The sequence below is a fragment of the Henckelia pumila genome, chromosome 3 (genome assembly GCF_033568475.1).
Source record: "Henckelia pumila isolate YLH828 chromosome 3, ASM3356847v2, whole genome shotgun sequence".
Lineage (NCBI taxonomy): Eukaryota > Viridiplantae > Streptophyta > Magnoliopsida > Lamiales > Gesneriaceae > Henckelia > Henckelia pumila.
In genome coordinates this window covers 84,846,947-84,854,126 of record NC_133122.1, presented here as the reverse complement: position 1 = coordinate 84,854,126, position 7,180 = coordinate 84,846,947, and positions in this window count along the sequence as shown.

The following is a 7,180-nucleotide window of genomic DNA, read 5'->3' as shown; positions in this document are numbered from 1 at the left end:
GGAAAATTGTAACGTCCGAAAATTCGTTTACGTAAACCCTCATGAATAATTAGGGAATTAATTATTTTAAAAATAAAGTAAAGGGGTTAAATGATATTTTATGTGAATAATGTGATATGTTTATATGTTTTAAATTTAATTATGACATCTAACAGAATTATTTTGAGTGTTATGATTTTTAAGGAAAAGTCGAGTTACGATCATTTAGAATGAACCGTGGACGAACATGGTAAAAGTTTTTCATAAAAAATAATGTCTAAGGACTTTTAGAGAATTTTAAAAATTATATTTTTATTATGAACGACATTAAGACTTTTTAATGTTAAATTAGTATTTTTAAATTTTATAAATAATGGGCTAAGTCTATTTAAGTGTTTTAATAAAAAGTACAAGTCCGTTACTTGAATAAATAAATACTTAAAACTAGTTTATTCCTCCTACAACTCTTTTGACGTGAAACCTAAGGATAAAATCTAAAGAAACAGCCACCTCACATCCCACACACATCCACACGATATTTGGATAAAAATGCAAGAGTGTAGGTGTTCCGTTCATCCCGTGTCGCGATCTACGCAATTGTATTCGTTTTTTCGAGTGTTTTAAACGTAAATGCATGTTTTATTCCATTATTTCTCACCATTTAAATCGTATATACACTATTTTACGATGAAAAAGAGGATTGTTGGATTGTATGTGGTTTAGAACACAATTTTCATGGTTCACGCATACTATTCCCGTTTTCACCCAAGATGGCTTGATTTCTTGCATGTTTTTTTTTTTTTTTAATCATAGTTGGTTTGAATAGGTTGCACCAGGGTTCAGGGGTCTAGGAGGGTCCCTTAGGGTGAGTTTTTAATGGTGATTTGAACTTGGTATGGAAGGGCAAGGGTTGGACGTGGCTAGTGCAAAAACCATGCCCGTAGGAGGGTTTCATGGGAAAAAGGGGTCATGATGCGTGTCATGTTGGGTTTGGTTTGGACCAAAGCTGGTCCAGAGTGAATTTATAGACCTTGGGGTGGTCTGGACGGTGGGGATCTGGCCAGTGGTAGCTGGATCAGGTCAGTCAAAGGGAAAGGGTGAGGGCTGCTCGCATGGGAATGGGATGTGCACAGGGTCTGGTTTTAGCTGTCTTGGCCGAGCCTTGCATGGCCTGGCCCAGGCCAGAGCCTAGTCTAGGGAGACCGTCTCGACCTTGGGAAGGTCTGGGCGGCGGGGCTCCGGCCGGTGGTGGCCAAAGCAGGGAGAACGAGGAGGAGAAAGTATGCTGCGCAGATTTAAAAGCAAGGTTAGGGGCTCTGGCAAGGGGTTCCTGTGTCGGGTTGGATGTTATTTGGGTCATGTTACATGGGTTTGGGTCCTGTTTAGTTTAGTTTGGGCTCGAGTAGTTTAATTAGAGACCTAAGTATTTTTAAATACAAGGTTAATGGGATTGAGTGATTAAGTTGATTATTGGGTTTACATTAGAAATTTAAGTTAACCCATTAGTTGTGATGGGCCTAGTGATCTATGAGAGCGATAGGGCTTAGTTAGGATGGGCTAAGTATTAATGGACTTTGTTTAAGTGTTAATGGGTCAGCCTAGGTTAATGGACTTAAGTTAATGGGCAGCAACTCGAACGAGTCTATGGTACGTAAAATAGTCTGTAAATACATATTAAATATATATATGTATTATTTTGTTATATATAATTGTGATTTTTATGAAAATAAATTAAAAATATATTTACGAGCAAATATTTAAGGATAATGAAAGAGATTATTTTAAAGCTCATGATTCATGTATTTATTTTATGAAAAGATTAAGGGCATGTAAAGAAATATTTTTGAGAAGTTGATGTGATTGTGGCAACTCATGGGTTTGGAATTCGGGATACCGGGCCCGATGGCTTCTCCACTTATGTTTATGAGTATATGGATCCCCGTGTTAAGGTTGGGTGAACTTCTCCGTCATGTACGTTGGTTTCATAGATTGATCAATCGCTTATGTTTGCGGTCCACACATCACGGATATGACTTACACTAATTATTTTTATGATTATGACATGTTGTATTTATGTTATATATTATGATTGTGATTATGTTTATGACTCAACGTTACGCATATGTTTTAAGATCATGCATGCTTAAGACCTTCTCAAGAAATTATTTTTATATGATATGTGCTTGCATGTGATCTTAATATATATTATTTATTATTACTGGATGGAACAAGCTGAACCTCTAGGCTCACTATATTTAAATGGTGTGCAGGTGAGAAAAATATTTTAGATGATGATGTTGTCCCTACTGATGGTGAGGACTTTTGAGCATCCAGAGCAGCTAGCACACCCGTGGCCATTGCACGCTTATGATACAGTCATTATGGGATTCTTAATACATTATTATGATTTAATTCTGCACATGAATATTATTTTTATTTTTCACTGATTTACATGGTTTTGAGATTTTAAACGTATGCATGGTGTTTTTGACGATGGATTATAACTTACGTATTTACGTTATAAAACTTGCATGCATGTGACTTTAGTTATGCTTGAGTATTTAATATATTTTATGTATTATATTTTATGGAAAAATATTTTAAGTATAAGTACATATATGTATGAGCGTATATGTAGTATTAGTATAGTATAAATATTTTAAAGTAAAGAAATAGAATAAAGTATTTAAAAAAAATTCTACGTTTGGGCCATTTCAAAAATAGTATTTGCAGGTTTATTTCTTTGGGTATGTAAAAAATTTAATTTTGGTTCCACTATTAGATTCTTGGTTATGTTTTGCTTAAGATTATTGCATGCTTAATTTTCTGATTTGTAGATGATCATGGTGCGGATCACCACATTCATGGTATCAGAGCATGAATTAGTATATTTCTGGGATTCAGATTTTTCTCTTTGGGTTTTGATGTGCGTTAACCTTTCAGATGGTAGATAGAGACGAGGAAAGTCAGGGTAGTGTTGGCCGCTAGGGAGATGTTAATGCTCCTAGACGTCCCCGTGCTCACCGTTATCACCAAGAGTGCAGGTGCCACTTTGAGCTACATATATTTGTGCAGATAGGCCCAAATCCTTTGGTAGGAGACGAGACTCCCGAGGCAGCAGAGGACTGGTTGTAGCGTATGGAGAATTGTTTCGGTGCCTTCAATTGCTCCGAGAACTAGAAGATGTAAGCTACTAATTCTCTGTTGAAGGGATGCGCACAAAAGTGGTGGAGATCCACATCGGCACCGTTAATTCAGGAGCATGGTCATGTCTGGTGGCCTGATTTCTGTAGATTATTCTGCCAGCAGCATTTCCTCCAGCTCTCATCCAGGCAAAGGCAATTGAAATATTTCTTAATCTAAAACAGGGATCTTTATCTGTTGACGAGTACCCGTAGAAGTTTATTTATCTCCTCATGTATTTTCCTCATATTGACTCCAGTTTTGAGGCAAAGTACAATCATTTCCTGCAGGGGCTGAATCAGAAGATTTTAGATCGGGTCACTGTCTGTGATGACCCCACTTCATACTAAGGTTGGGTGAACCAGTGTCGGAAGCAGAGATCAGTGTGAACCATGCTAGGATTCTTGAGTCTTCTAGACCGCGAGTTCTTTAGGTCCCCGTACTCAGTCCTTTAAGAATTCTGCTTCTTCTAATTTTTTCTCTGGATCCGTTGGATTTATGCATTTTGGGAAGAAAGGCAAGTGGGTCACTGTGGGAAGAATAATCCATTAGATAAGTGCCGTAAAGCCACATGAGCTTGTTTTCATTACGGGGAGATTGGTCATCTCAAGAAAGATTGTCTACAGGCTTGGGGAGTAGGATGTTCTGGTTCTCGTTCTGGTTCTAGCTCTGGTTCTGGTTCTGGTTCTCAGACTACCGTCCAGGAAAGGCCACCAAGGAAATCAATGGGAGGTTCTAATCTGCAACCGCGTGTTGCGAGTCAGGTGTTTGCACTGATTCATGATCAAGATGTGGAAGAGAATGAGAGGGTTATAGCGGGTATGTTTATTTTATGCGGTATACCTGTTTTTGTTCTTATTGATACTTGTGCATCTCATTCCTTCATATCTGCATGTTTTGTCAAGCGTCACTGACCGCTAAAATCGGTTAGATTAAAAATCTACTGGCAAGCGCACCAAGTCAAGTAATAGATAGTGGACAAAGGTCCAGATGTCAAACCCACATGGACTGTATATGTATGAGTACTAAAATATGATTATTCCTACTTAATCTAGACAAATCAATAAAAGTGATAAAATTTCAGATTTATAACTAAAAATTAAATTGCAAATAAATTTAAATTAAAAACGCAGCAGGAATTTTTGATTAAACAAATATGGGAAAAGCTCGATAAAGGACACACATAGGTACGAGACAAATTATTTAACATGTAGCCAATTCAGGATTCATATTTAATCTTAATTTACGAGAATTCTCCTAATTTATTCAAAGGTATATTTCAAGAAAAATCAAACCCATTAAAATATTGAGGGATTAATTTTTCATAATTCTAATCAAATTCAAATGCATGAAGAACTATGAGAACTCAGTTTTCACCTAAAACGCACACTAAAACCGAATACTATTTCTAGTCGGTTTTACCATGTGTTGATTATTAAAGTGATCAAAATCAATCCCTCCTCTGTCGACTTAGGACCAACTAATATGCAAGCAAACCGTTGATTAGGCTATTCACAAGACAAAAATAAATTTAACAATCAATAAAATAGAATCAAATCTGAAAAAATCCCAAATAAACATCCAAGTTTTCTACACAAATTTGTCCGATTCAATCACGTGGCCTTGATCGAAAAGAAAGAACTACTCAAGGACTAACATAATTCTCAACAAAATTTTTCAATCCAAACATGAACTAAAAATCAAAAATAAAGAAAAGAAGAAGAACATATATGTAGATGATGATGTTGACAATAAGTAGTGATTTAGCCCATTACTCCTAACAATCTGATGGAAAGATAGCCTTTTATACGCCCAAAAATCTCTAAAAGATATTATGCAATCCGAGCAAAAGTTTCCATCTTTAAAAATTCTGCCCGTCTTTCTCGCTCGAGCGGGCTCAACGTGCGCTCGAGTGTGACTCTGTCCCAAGGATGTTTTGTTCCGCCTTTCTCGCTTGAGCAGGCATAACTTGCGCTCGAGCGAGTGCTCTTCTGCCTCAAGGATCTTTCTTCTCTCGCTCGAGCAGGCTCAATGCATGCTCGAGCGGGCTCAATGCACGCTCGAGCGAGACTACTTCTGAAAATATTTTCCTTTGCTCTCGGCCTTGCTCAAGAGAGCAGAACATGTGCTCGAGCGAGTATAAACCTGGCCCAATCTTCATTTTTTCTGAAATTATCCTACAAAATAAACCAGGAGCAGTATTATGCAGACAAATGCATGAACTATGCTAAAAGTAAATAAAAACAACAATAACATATGAATGCATGACAAACAATAACAAAATATCACTTAAATATGCATATAAAACACACTTATCAACTCCCCCATACTTAAAATTTACTCGCCCTCAAGAAAGACGTGCAAAAACAATATGCAAACAAAGACATAAGCAAGAATGAATAATGAACCAAATAGCCTCAGATAAATTCCAACTTCAGCAACTGAAAACCACAAATACTTCTGATTGTCCACAATACACTATCAAAAGAATATGTCCTAAGAATGCTTACCGACGTATGAAAAAACAACGCAAGTGACACAATCCAGCACTCTCTCATCCCAACAATCCCAAACAAAAACATGTACTTTCTTGAGATTAATTACACACCTCCGGATTTTACACCAGATTTTTTTTCTTAAGCTCCAATAATTACCCGCAAACTTAGCTATAACTAAAATAGGATTCGAATTTCAATCCCCTCGTCTATAACCCGGATGGAGCTACAATCCCATTTAGACCGCAAACTTAGCTATGGAAGAATGATTAGAATTTCAATCATTTTCCAAGCTCGGATGGAATTGTTATTTTAAAATTTTCAAATTCTTAACCCCATGGAATCCGCATACTTATCTAAGAATAGAGGATTAGGATTTCTGTAGCACCAAGAACTTCTAAAATTTGAAAATCATGCCTAAAATTATTTTTAGTATTTATATTTTAATTTCTTGAAGTTAATTGTTTAAGTTTTAGTTAAAGATAGAATTGTTCGATTTATTTGGATTAAATGCCTTGAATTGTTTGGTCTAGTAAGTTTCTGTCCCGGCAGGCGACGACGGTGGGCTTCGGTGGTTTATTTTCAAGATTTTTAATTTTAAGATTTTAAGTTAGAGGTAAAAGGGGGGTTTTGGCCAAAAATGCAAATTTTGAATTTTTTAGGGGTCAAAAAGCAATTTTATCATTTTCTTGGGTTATTTCCTAAATTTTTCATAAAATAGGATTTTATTAAATCCGGGTTAGTGGAATTTCAATCAAAATGTTGTGAGTTGAAATTTTAAATTAGAAGTTTGAAAATAGCAAAAAGTTTGAGGTAAAAAGTTTTAATAGTACAAGTAGTACTTTTGCTAGTACAAGTAAAATTTTAAAACACTACACACAATACACTACACTTTTAATTTACACTATCATTAAAACATTTCAATTAAAAAAATCAAGACACAAACCCTAGCCCCTTCTAAACCCTAGTAGCCGCCCACCCCCCTTCTCCCTTGAAGCTCCCTCTCGGCCAAGTGCATTCCGCCGCCCCAAGCCGCCGCTGCCGCCATCCACCGCCGTCCCCACTGCCGGAGGAGCTCCACAAGGAGCTTAGCTTGGAGTTTGACCTAGAGTTCTTCCCTCCATCTCCCCTTATTTTCGAAATTTTTGGGTAAAAGGTTGAAAGGCAAGTGTAACTATTTCTTTGGGCTAACCTTCAAGCAATATCTACCCCCACCCTTAAGACTTCTTGCAATAATTTCGAAAATGCATGATGTTGTGATGTTAGGGTTTCGAATTTGGGCATTTAAGGGGCTGATTTTTGCTAAATGTGTTATGGGGTTGAGTTTATGTGATTTAATGTTGAGTATATGTGTAATGACATGGATTTATATGGATGTTCTTGCCAAAATTCGAATTTTCAGAATGTATAAGGACCTAAATTTCGAAATTTTGCATGTGTAGGGGCTGAAATTTAATTGATGTTGAAGTATTTAATGGTCTTGCATTGGTCTTGATTGATTGTTCAACATTTTGGAGTTTTGA